Genomic DNA, 13277 nt, shown 5'->3' on the forward strand with positions numbered 1-13277 from the left:
TCCCTGACTGCAAAGTGCCCAGAGCTCACCAGGAAAGGGGCTTGAAAGAAACTCCCAAGACACAACAGCCTTGGCCTCGCTGTTTTGCTGTTGTGTCATGAGGCCTTGGTGAGCTCTGGGCACTTTGCAGTCAGGGATGAACTGAGGCAAGTTCTACAGCCTGTTTCATATGGGAGATCAGAGCAAACAAACCCAGGGGCCACATCCACTCACTGAGAAGTTCCTGAATCTCTGCTAATAGTCAGCAGCAGAATGCTTCAGGATCTTTCTCAGCCTGATAAGTGACACTGATAATCAGGCAGCAAGTAGTGGGAGAACAAGAGCACAAGTGACAAATCCGAGTGACAAAGCTGTTCCTCACGTATGACACAGTCCTGCTGATGCTTTTCCCAGAGGGGTCCTGGGAAGGGGAGGATGAGGAGGTTGGGGTGAGCTGACATGTGAGCAGTGATGGGAGGGGGACAGAGGTTTGTTCCTCCCCCCAGGGAAGAGCTGGAGTCCCACAAGCCCGAGGTGCAGGAGGAGTGAAATCCCTGCCCTGGGCTCCTCACCACCAACTCCCTCTCCCCACACAGGAGGAGCTCTCCAATGTCAACCTCTCCAAGTTCCGCAAGATCCAGCACGAGCTGGAGGAAGCTGAGGAACGGGCTGACATTGCAGAGTCGCAGGTCAACAAGCTCCGAGTGAAGAGTCGGGACATGCATGGGAAGAAAATAGAAGAGGAAGAGTGAGGATGTCACAAAGCAGCAAAGTGATCTGAGGGCTGCACAAAATGTGAACTCTCTGTCACTTTCTTCCATATTTGATATTTGCAACCCCCTCAATATGTTGGAGTATGTAGGAATAAAGAGTAGATTCATTTGGATGCACATCATGTGCAATAGTCTTCATTTGTTTCTGGTTTTAAAGGTTTGACCTGTAGCACCATTAGTCTTTGTACAGAGTGTTGCCTTATAAAATCTTTGTGTACCTGTGCCATGGTACAGCTTTTTGTCGTCTGGTTTCTAACTTCGTATCCCTTCTATAACACTTTAGCCAGTGATCAAAAGAATACTTCTCACTCACACAAATAATCCTGCAAGACACAAAATGAAAGAGAGTAGTTATTTGTGCTGGGGCATATGTTGTTCCAGCAATAAGTAAATCAGAGCAGCATTGAACAGGAAGGAACACAATGTTTCCAACGAAATTACGCTATTCCAGGCACCAAGGACAATGACTGATAGGTTAGAATTGCAGAAGGCTTCCATGACACCCAGAAAACAGTGCCGTTACATAGCACACAAAATTCAATAAAGTTAAAAACACAGATAGAGAAACACAATAAAGTGTCACTTATGAAGAGGTGGACTCTGAGCTGACAATTGCCCATCAGGAGGAAGGTCTGCCTCATGTGCTGGATAACTGTGTGAAAATAACAGCTCATTTTTCAGCAGTGGTAAAAAAAAAAGAAAATAAAAAGAAACAAGGTCAAGGAAGACCAATTGCACACACCCAGAGATTTAAGATAGGAAGGGAAAGAACTGAATGGGCATTTAAAGCAGAACTCTAAAATCAACACAGTGTGGGGAGGCTTGAGAGGAATCAGTGTTCTCACTGGCTCTGACATGAAAAGAAACAGGAGAGTGCAGAGGACAGAAGGTAGAGGACAGGGGGGTACGGGGGAAAGTGAGGTGTGTTGAGAGTGTGTGTAAATCAAATGCAGGGGAATTTCTCAGCTGCTTACTCAGGCATGGCATGCAGATCATGGCTATTCCCAGGCCTGAGGTCGAGGATCTCCAAAAACTTTAGCTCTAATCTTCTTCAAACTTTCAAAGGAGAGCCTGCCACTGGAGGTCTTGAGGTTTCCTGGGAAGTGCTGAAAGTTGTCAGTGGTCCCTTAGTCAGTGTGTGTAGAAATCCCTGTCATAGCATGGGTTTTCCTTCCAAAGGGCAAAGTGAGCTTCCAGTGAGCTTTGGTCACTCTGCTGGAAACTTCCGCCCAACAGCTCATGTCTGTATGGCTAAGAAAGAATTATCAAAATGAGTATTTAATTATCAGCCTCCAAGATGCAAACTCACCAACACACTAGTAATTTTAGGCCTGGTCTGCTGTCAGTAGTGAGGATGAGAAAGCAGAAACAGCATGTCTCTGTCATCGCTATCTGAAAGAATGATGAAGGTAAGTCTTTTCAGAGATGATCAGCTTTCAGTCACAAAGAGCCTTATAAATCCATTTTACACCTTGTAGTGACACCAGCCTAGCTCTTCCTTCCCATGGTATGTTAGAAAGCTTCCCATGTTTTCCTAGTAGACTTCAGATTTCTTTCACTGTATTACATTCTTAGCACTCATTCTCCATGGTAGATACAAGCCTGACTGTTTTCTGATATTGTTTTTGACATCAGTTGGCCTCTTTTCACACTTACTTCTGAATACCTGACCATTCTCTTTCTATGCTAAGATGCTTCAGTTCCTTAAAACCTCCGCTACTGTAGACCAATAAATGTGACTTTTTTTTCAATAATAAAAACCTTGAGGGTTTGTATTGACCTGACACTGCATGATCTTAGGGCCTCTCTAAGCCTGAAGTGGTTTTATCTTGTTTTAATAACTGTGTAGTAGTCACACAACTATTAGTCAACCTGTTTCAGGTTAAGCTTGTGAACACCATATATATGGTAAAGGTCTGACAAGCCTTGGGGGTTCACTGCATAATAAAGTACTGCTTTTCGTGGTAACTGAGGCAGCAGAAACTGCTCTGCACCTTTTAAACTTTGGTTGGGAGCCTGTGAAAGGAAGCAGACTGTCGTAAGGAAATAGACAACAATAAAAAGCTGAGCAAACCTGGAACAAGTAGGAAGAAATCCTCCATCACCATACTCCTCCTGGCAAATACAGGAAGATGCTGATAACTCATAGCAGGCTGCCTCCTTGCTGCTCCATCACTGTAAAGCAAGACTAAAGAGTCATTTTTAGGACAAAAAGTGACACTGGGAGGGTAAGTATAATACCACAAAAAAGAGGCTGTATTTCGCGTGAGAAAGTATTTAATGTAAAAAATTTAACTGTTTTTTAATGAGGCTCTTCTGTACCAATGACATGGGTTTTACTATTAAACATCAAATGGGAACTTAAATCCACATATATGTTAAGTACCAAACTGCCCTTAGCAAAGAAATAACTTCTTCCCCATTCCTGCTAGGCAGGATGTGTGGATTTCCATGTAGAATAGATTTTAGAGACACTTTAAAATCACGCTCAACAGACAATGCACACATTACTGCGAAATTTTTAGTGCGTATCAGCCCCAGCTGAGTATTTGGGACCTTCACTATTAGGAGGGAGTGCAGAACAGAATGGTCTGGGCTTCTCTCAAATGCAGTTTACCTTTTTTTGGGAATGTTTTCTAAAATAGCCTTTTATAGAAGGGAAAGGGCAAACTGCACTTCTGCATTTATTGAAAATGTGTAAAATGGCTTAGCAGATCCTTCCCCATCTCAGGAACAATCTGGTTTGAACCCTGCAGGTGGACCTAAAATTTCGTGTCGTTTGCACGGAGGTGTGTGAAATAGTACAAACAAGGTTGGAGGCCTAAGGGTATGCTGGGGAGTGGGCAGGAAGGAAAGCACCCACCAGCTTTGTGGAGGTTGAGCTCACAGAGGGGGGAGATTGCAAGGTCTGTTCACCCCCAGAGACCCTGAACAGACCATGGGTGCAATGAGGCAGTGGCCCACTGTCCCACACTGACACCTGTCCCAGGCGATGGTGACACATGAAGGAAGCACAGAGAGATGTGGTGACACCCCAGGGTGGGTGCCGCGGTCCGAAAAGTGGGGGGACCGTGGCATTACACGAGTCCGGGACACAAAGGTGGGATGTAAGGTAGAATGCTTTATTCACACGTGCACCTGGTCTTTTATCAGCTCGGGAGGGCAAAGGGCCAGAACATAGGGCGGAGCATGAGACAGACAAGCGGGGGGACAAACCAGGATAGGGACACGAGCAAAAGAGGAGGAGCGTGGGAGGAACCGGGGAGAGAAGGGGCGAATGGAGGCTGTCCCCTCGCTGCAGCTTCTCCAGCCAATTGGCAGAGAAACAGAGGAGCAGGGAGGTGAACAGGCCGGTACATGCCCGGAAGATACAAATTCTGGGGGAACATACAATATGTGTATACATAATAACTATAAAGTCTGCATCATAAAGTCCTTTCAATCACTGTACATCTTTTTCCACTTCTGAGATTTTCCCCATTCTGATTCCTGGTCCTTCACAGGTGGGTGGTGGTGTAGGGCCCAAAGACATCAGCTGGGCCCGGGCTGTGCCTGTCGCCTCAGCCCTGGCGCTGCTGCTCTGACGGCCTCGGCCCCATCAGCTTTATCCTCAGCCTGGGCCTTGTCACCCGACACGGAAAGACAGACAAGTTCCTTCAGGGATCCTTGGCAGAAAGACGATGGAATTATTGCCGGGGGGAGCCTCTCCCGGCCCCACCCGGCCCCTGTCAGTCCCAGGGAGCTCAGCGGGGCAGCCCCGATCTCCCCCTCGGCTCCAGGCCCCACTGCCAGGCGATGGCAGCCTGGAGCCATCACGGGACCCTCCTCTGGGCAGCTGCTCCTCTGCACAGCAGCCGCTCGGCCTCACTCAGCCGGGGGCTTTAAACCTGCTGCAACTGCCGGGCCCACGGACTGGGAGCAAATCACAGCACAAGGGTTCAAAGGCAACCAGGGCGCTCGGCCGGTTTCATCTGCTCCCCACTGGGACAGAACAAAGTCAGGTGGGATGGGTCAAAGAACATCTGGGAATGTTCCACTCACTGATGCTGGAAGAAAAGACCCTGAGGTGACAGAAGCAGACACTGGTCAGTGTGCAGGTCTGCACTGGGCTCTCTGCCCAGAAAGGGAACCACGCAGCTGCTTGGGAGTGTGTGACTGTCAAAAGGACAACATGCAGCATCAGGGCCCTGCCACCTCCACTGCACACTCTGCAGAGCAGCCTCAGGAGAGCGACTGCAGCACTTCTTTTGGCACCCGTGATCTGGCTGGACCTTCACAGTGCAGGTATGAGGAGAGGCCCAGGGCTCTGGAGCACTCTCACTCCTCCTAGGATAAGGTCCAATTGCTGCAGACAAGCACCTCCTGGGCTCGGATCAGCAGGAGCAACAGAGAAAGCCTTTGCAGCCTAAAGTGCAGATGAGCCATTCCCACCTGTAGGGCACCTCAAAACACACAGATAATCATGATATTCTTCCCTGTGAAACAGATGTCAAAATGGCTGTGAACCTAAGCAAAGCCCACTTGACCTTCACTGTTCACTAGAAAAGAACAGCAGGACTATGGAGGGCAGAAGAAATTTTGCCCATTATCTCCCTTGCGTACCTCTGTGTCTTGGAAGATCATGAAACTGATCCTCATGGAAGCAATATTAAGACACTTACAAGACCATGAGATGATCTGAGGCAGCCAGCATGGCTTTACTAAGGGCAAATTGTGCCTGATCAACCTGTTGTCCTTCTATGATGGAATGACAGCAGCAGTCAACAGGGGAAGCCTGACTGGTGTCATTTACCTAGACTTCGTAAGGCCTTCAACACAGTCCCACACGACATCCTTATTTCCAAATTGGAGAGACATGGATTTGAAAGGTGGACTATTCAGTAGATAAGGAATAACTGGATGGACACGGCCAGAGTGCTGTGGCCAATGACTCCATGTCCAGGTGGGGGCTGGGGATGAGTGGTGCCCCTCAGGGCTCTGTCTCAGGACTGGTGCTCTTTAACGTCCTTATCAGTGACAGACAGTGGGATTGAGTGCACTTTCAACAAGTTTGCAGATGGCACAAAGCCGAGTGATGCAGTTGACAAACAGAGGGACAGGGCCATCCAGGGGAACCTGGACAAACTTAAGAAGTAAGCCCATGAGAACGTCATGAGAAAATCAAATGCAAGGTACTGCACCTGAATCGGGACAATCCCAGACATGAGTATGGATTGGAAGGTGAACTCGTTGAAAGACCTGGAGGTTCTGGTGGATGAAAAGCTGGAACTGACCCGGCATTGCACCCTCACAGCCCAGAAAGCCAACCACATCCTGGGCAGCATCAAAAGGAACATGGCCTGCCTTCTTCTGCCTCTGCTCTCATGAGACCCCACCTGGAGTAATGCATCTGGGTCTGGGGTTCTGCAAGGACTTGAAGAATGATGTTGCCTGTTTTAAAACACTATCAAGGCCACAGAAGGAACTTGCCATAAGATAGGCCACCACAGCAAGAACTTGAGATAAGCACAGAAGAGAGGAATTTGCAACAGGAGGGCGCTAATTATACACATAGCACTCCAAGTTACAGGAACATCTGCAATAACCCTGTGGATACCTGGAGATTGGACTGCATAAAGGTGGAACCTTCACAAGAACGACTCTGGGTCCCCCACCACCAAGGAGACCTGGGTGAAGAAGGACCAACAGGAGGCCACTGGATCCGCAGGGTGGTGACAGTCTTCTGCTTGATCTTTCCCTCCGTTTCTTTCCTATCTTTCTCACATTTACTGTAAATAAAATCTGTACTGTGGACTTCAGCATATGGTCTCATTTGAACCTTAATTCATGCAGAGGCATCTCTCATTAATATGATCTTAACAAGTCTGCAGCACAAGACAGATGTGGATGCATCGGATTTGGTCCAGAGGAGGCCATGAAGATGCTGCAAGGGCTGGAGAACTCTGCTCTGAAGACAGGCTGGGAGAGCTGAGGTTGTTCTGCCTTGAGAAGAGAAGGCTTCAGGGAATGGCCTTCCAGTTGTCTTCCTTCTTTGTGGCCTTCCAGTATTTGAAGGAAGGTTATAAAAAAGTGGAAGAATGATTTTACATAGGTAGATAGTAATAGGAAAAGGGGGGAATGTTTTCAAACTAAAAGAGAAGAGATTTAGATTAGATTTTCTGATTAGATATTAGATATTAGATATTAGATATTAGAAATTCTTCCCTGTGAGGGAGGGGAGGCCCTGGCACAGGTTGCCCAGAGAAGCTGTGGCTGCCCCATCCTTGGAAGTGTCCAAGGCCAGGTTGGATGGGGCTTGGAGCAACCTGGGACAGTGGAAGGTGTCCCTGCCCATGACAGAGGGGGAGGTAGGATATGGAACCAGACCAGGACTTAAAGGTCCCTTCAAACCCAAGCCAATCATGATTTTATTTTTATGAAACCAGATATTTGCTTCCATGGCATTTTCCATGGAAGTGGGTTAGATTGGATATTAGGAAAAGGTTCTTCCCCCAGAGGGTGGTTGGGCACTGACCAGGCTCCCCAGGGCAGTGGGCACAGCCCCAAGGCTGCCAGAGCTCCAGGAGGGTTTGGACAACGCTCTCAGGGACAGAGTGGGATTGTTGGGATGTTATGGGCAGGGGCAGGAGTTGGACTAGATGATCCTTGTGGGTCCCTTCCAACTCAGGATGTTTTGTGTTTCTGGGAATAGGTGTAAGAGATGGGAAAAATTGACAAGAGCATTACTGTAATATTTTATAGGCTTGAGGCTTTCTTTAAATATGTAAAGTAGTTACAATTATGATTATATGAGCAACTATAACCACAGTTTTTACCTTATAATAAGTAGATGTTTATTTGGTTTACTAGCAAAAGACAATTTGAGCAAATGGCATCCCATAAGAAAGATCGTATCTTTGTGGGTTTCTTAAAGAACATTTAAGGCCACTGTAAGCATCTCGGATAAAGGAAAATGCCTATGAAGAAAAATACTGACATTTAAGTTTTCTCTTGTTGAAAAAACTTTTCTGAACTTTTTTGTATGCTAGCAGTTTTGAAGTTGTAGAGAAAAGTCTGTTTATAGCCAATGTCATTTGGGGGGAAACTATATGCCTATGTTAGTCAACATTATTTTTTTAGTAACTAAACTAAAACATTTGTATTTGGTTTTGCTCCAAAAGTATTTGTTTTCCTTCTGCTTTCCATTTTTAAAGTGACCAGAAAAATTATTCAATCAGCAGACCTTGGACATTCATGTGTAATACTATTGGAATTTTCCAATTCTTGAGATGTTTGATCAGATTATTTCCTTGAATAGAAGATGATTACTCTGGAATTAAAATATATAAATTTTCTTATTATTTACCAAAAAAGTAACATATGAAACGACATTAATTAACACACTGAACATTTATGGTGGTGATGGTGCTTAACATCAAGAACTCAACCTGCATATGCCAACATTGTACCTTAAATCCTTGTTTAGTTCTTGTGAATCTGGAAATGTTCCTTATTTGTATTGGGAAATATCTTTCATTCACTCATATAAATAAAGTATATTTCATTTCTTATATATTTATAGCTTGATGGCATACGCTGAAGATTAGGATCAGCTTGTACAAACACCCTGTGTAGTCAGACTGACTACTAGATGGTAGGTAATGCAAAGTCACTGACCCTGGAAAAAAGCATTGTCCATAATTACCACAGTGGAACATGTCACAGCTGGTGAACTCCCATGGAGCTGCCCTAGAACTCCATGGAGCTGTCTCAGAGCTACAATAATGTGGCCATCAGTGATGTGCCCCCTAAGTAAATAAGCACAATTTCATTGACAAAATTACATTAACTGAAAGTATTCCTGTGGAGCAGAGAGAAACTTCTACTCCATGAATTCTGACAAACCGCATTTATCAATTCAGTTCTTTATGACCTACGAGTCTATTCAAACCTCAGGAGAAACTCCTAGCTGAAAAAGATCCTGCCTTTCTCATGGAAGAGGGAAAAGAAGAAATATGTAGAAGTGTCTAGATCTACTTACCTGGGTATCCCTCTGGAAGACAAGACCATATTGCTGGGCGTATATGATTCAACATATATAGAAAGACCTCAGATGGGAGCACTAACAGGCAAAGTCTAAGGTTTGCAAATGTGCAGGGCAGGGCACACAGCTCATTGTGTGCCAGCTCTGCCCAGAGGCCTCTAGAGGTCAGTCTGCTTCAGGGGGATACAGGAGAGCTGGAGAAATCCCTGAGGGAGCATCAGGGAGCTGGAAACATAGATGCATGCCTGAGGAAGCAGTGATGAGTGAAACAGTCTTTCCATCTTAAGATGCATAGGAAATATTTTCACAAAGTCCAGGCAAAACATAGTTTAGTTGTACTTTCCACTTACGGTGTCTGAGAGCCCCTCCTCAGTTATGCTCTGACACCTCTCCAGTGTGACAGATGAGGGTCAGCTAAGGAACCTGCCAGCTGACTTCTTTTCCTGAGTCATTTGCATCCTAATACTAATGTCAAGCCAGCAACTGTAATTTCCCTTCCATGCACCTCTCTGTCCTTCTCTGACTCTTCTTGCCACCTGTTGTCCCTCTGCTTTCTGCACTTTACTCAGATACTTCTAAGCCTTTTTACTTCACTGAGCTGTTCTGAAACTGGAGTCACTCAGCTGCTCAGATGTGTGAAGGAAATGGCATCCTGCATGCCACCAAAGAGTTACCTATGATTTGCTGTGCAAGTAGGAGGCGTGTGCATTGCTCACCTTGGCTGCATCTGCAGTACTGCCCGTTTTCAGTCACATTAACCCACCTTTCTACTCTCACTTGTCCGTTTCAGAACCTCTCCAAGGGACTAAGTGGCTTTAGTCTATGCATGAAAAAGTGTTATTGCTGGAAACAGAAGACATCATGTGTATGAAAGTCCATTTTCCAAATTCACTGTGTGAAGACAAGGAATTTTTGCTTCCCACTTTATGTAGTGAGGCTAAATTATAAATACACAAGGAATTGCAGATATTGGTTCTTGAAGGCAAGTGCAAGATTAGGAAAGAGGATGGGCATCTCTGCTCTGCCTCGCATGAACTGTAGCACAAACTGGTCTTCATCAATAATATTCTTGGGAGATTTATATTTAGTCCCAATAACTGCCTTTTACATAAGTGTATAAATTATTGGTCCCAACTGCCTTTTTTCTTAGAGAATGACTCTACAACTTCCATTAGTAATGGTAATTACTGGGTTATCTCAAAAAATTAATTCAAAATTACATCTCTTTCCTCCCCAGCACACCAAGTCTTCATCAGGAATATTCAAATAGATTCTTAGAAGACAATTAAGAAAGTAGCACAGCATGTTAAGCTCTATATTTAACAAATGAGTTTAATAAAAAAGTTGTCCTTACCATCTGCAGGTGGCGTTCACAGCAATATGTTAGTTGAAGTATAGCAATGACAAGATTTGCTCTGAAGGATTAGTGTTCTGGCACTTCTGCCAACATTCCAGGAAGATCTCCTTTTACCCGGGGAGCGGCAGAATGAGGTTTCCAGGCCATATGGATCTTTCCAAGCCTTCTCTTTCAGTTCTGATAGCAGAGCTGACAGCAGTATTTGCTAGTTGCAGATCAAAGATCATGGGGGGTTGTGGTTGTTGTTGTTTTGGGTTTTTTTAATGTGATTTCTCAATAGACTTAAATGCTGCATGGTGAAGTGTTCTGCTCTGCCTGGAGTGATAAATGAGTCTATGTTATATATGGGATATTGGTTGGCAGAGCCATTTTGGGATGTTCTCTGCAGTCTGATCAAAATCTTAGCATCTTGTTTTTCTTATATACCATAATTAACAAGGGAGCACGAAAGAAGCAGACATAATCTCTAGTTCCAACATTCGTTACAGAGCTCCTCTCAAAATCACCTCAACTTAAATGTCTATTGGCTGTTTCCCATGAGAATAACATGAACCTATGATCAGTTAACCTGTCAGGAAACAACCGTCTTCTGACTCCTTGCAAAGCATTGTTTCTCTTCCTATTTAATTCCTCCTCAAATTACTAATGTCCTGTATCAAAAATAGCGTGGCCTGCAGGACCAGGGAAGTGATCCTTCCCCTGTACTCTGCATTGGTGAGGCCACACCTTGAGTATTGTGTTCAGTTCTGGGCCCCCCAGTTCAGAAAGGATATTGAGGTGCTGGAGCGGGTCCAGAGAAGAGCAACAAAGCTGGTAAAGGGACTGGAGCATAAGTCCTATGGGGAAAGGCTGAGGGAGCTGGGGTTGTTTAGCCTGGAGAAGAGGAGGCTCAGAGGTGACCTCATCACCGTCTATAACTACCTGAAGGGAAGTTCTAGCCAGGTGGGGGTCGGTCTCTTCTCTCAGGCACTCAGCAATAGGACAAGGGGGCACGGGCTTAAGCTCCACCAGGGGAAATTTAAGTTGGATATCAGGAGAAAATTCTTTACAGAGAGAGTCATCAGGCATTGGAATGGGCTGCCCAGAGAGGTGGTTGATTCACCATCCCTGGAGATTTTTAAACGCAGATTGGACGTGGCACTGAGTGCCATGATCTAGTAAATGGACTGGATTTGGACCAAGGGTTGGACTCGATGATCTCGGAGGTCTTTTCCAACCCAATCGATTCTATGATTCTATGATTCTATAATTTATGGTGATTTCTTCTGAAATGTCAGTACACAGATCTAGCAATGTTGATAGCCTGTACCACCTCCCTTGCCACAAGGTCCTCTCCACCCTTGCCACAATCAGGTGTTAACCCATACGTCCAGAAAAGCCAATGACCGAACTCGGAGGATTTTTAATGTCATAGGCAATTTTATTGTCTATTTCAAGCTCTCCCTCTCTCAAATCCTCAAATATTCCATTGAAGTTAATGCATTAACACCTTTATAATATTTTTGTATTTTTATCATATAGTGCTTTGAAGCTTACAGGTCTTGGGCACATGTTGCTGTTGTGAATTTTAAATCATTAAATAACATTTGAACATATGTAATGACTTGATCCACATAAGTACTTAGGACTGCCTTCCCATAGCCTACCAGTGAGATCTGTGGATGTGTCTGACCTTGCACCTTTTTGATCATGTGACTAATCTAAAACTTTCTATAGCAGAGACTCACTGGTGAATGAACAAAGGGGTCAACATCGTCTCCATTGTCTGTCTCCTTAGTTACAGGGCAGCTTACTGAATTGACTCTTTGGGAAGAATAATATATTCCCCATCAGTAACTGAATACTCTCTTCCAAAAGGGGTGGTCCAGTTTTAGTACTGCTAGAGCCACAGTTAATGGGATTTTAAACTTTTTTTTTTCCACACACCAGGTTTTTGAGAGAATATCCTGCTTTCAGACCTGCCCTTCTCTCTGTGCAAAGAGAGCTATGCTCTATGCTCCTGAGCCCTTTGCTAACAAAGCATCCTGACATTTACCTGGCTTTCATGTGGAATTTAGGTCATTCTGCAGAAGGATAGATTGGATGTTTTAAGAGCCCCTCTTTACCAGCAGGCCAGCTAGGTTTTATGACAATCAAAGACATAGATCTATAGTCCATGAGCTTGCTTCAAAAACCAGTACAGAGCCATTCTTCCTGTTCTTTGAAGAAATCTCTGGGCATAATGGCCTGTAGTACTTACTTCAGAGATTCAGATCTCCTTTGATAATCTGTAAGCAACCTCCCCCTATCTTCATTTGATTCTGATTCATCTTGTACTTTTCTGGCTTTATCTTGTCTTTTTCAAATATAGTGTTTAGTATTCTGGATTTATTCCAAAAATTTTGTTTGCAGTGTGAGCTGGGCTGAAAGCTTTTGGCTACATGGACTGCCAGTGACTGGTTTATATGACCTGGGTTTACCTGATTAGTACTTAACAATTCCAATCTTTCCATGCTCCGTATTGACTCTTTTAGAATTTTTCATCATGATGCCTTTTTTCTCTATGTACTACAGGTGCAGTTTGCTGGGCATTCTTAGGGTTCAGGTCTTCTTCACAGTACCTTGCATCTTAGCAGGAAAATACCCCAGCTCTGCTGACTGCAAACCCGGGTCTGCTGACCATATTCTCTTGTCTGCTGCTCTCCTGCTCCACAGATCTTGAAAACTGAATATTGTTCTACATAAAGCTGGCTATATCCTAATGATTAGAGCATTGCCACTGTATTTTATTTGATGGTCGGTTGTGCTAATGAGTGCCCTCAGAAAAGCTAGTTCCCTGTTTCGGCATGTGCTGTAACCACCAGGCATTCCTGCACCATACATTTGATCACAAGTCCTGGAACTGCAGAGATTTTTAGCTAACATTCTGTCTAACCTAGATCCCAGGTTAGATTTAGGCAGCAGAAAGGCTTATCTCCCCAGGCTGAGATTGCTGCTGAGTGAACAAACCACCTAACACTGACCATCTAAGAACAGTTACAGCTTGTACTTATTTAGGCAATAAAAAGTTTAACTAGAGCTATGGAGAAGGCAATCAGGGTTGCATTTAATAGAATTTAGGCAGTTGGTATTTCCCTCTGTTTGCAATGTTGAGGTTTACGGTAGA

The 13277-nt window shown here is 44.7% G+C and overlaps 1 protein-coding gene across 1 annotated transcript in view; it reads left to right on the forward strand.

Annotated features, from left to right (window-relative positions):
* Nucleotides 1-13277, forward strand: part of LOC108507719 (myosin-4-like) — a 127225-nt gene that overhangs the window by 17873 nt on the left and 96075 nt on the right.

This window comes from Lepidothrix coronata, unplaced genomic scaffold (genome assembly GCF_001604755.1).
Source record: "Lepidothrix coronata isolate B3197 unplaced genomic scaffold, Lepidothrix_coronata-1.0 Scaffold267, whole genome shotgun sequence".
In the NCBI taxonomy this organism is placed as follows: domain Eukaryota; kingdom Metazoa; phylum Chordata; class Aves; order Passeriformes; family Pipridae; genus Lepidothrix; species Lepidothrix coronata.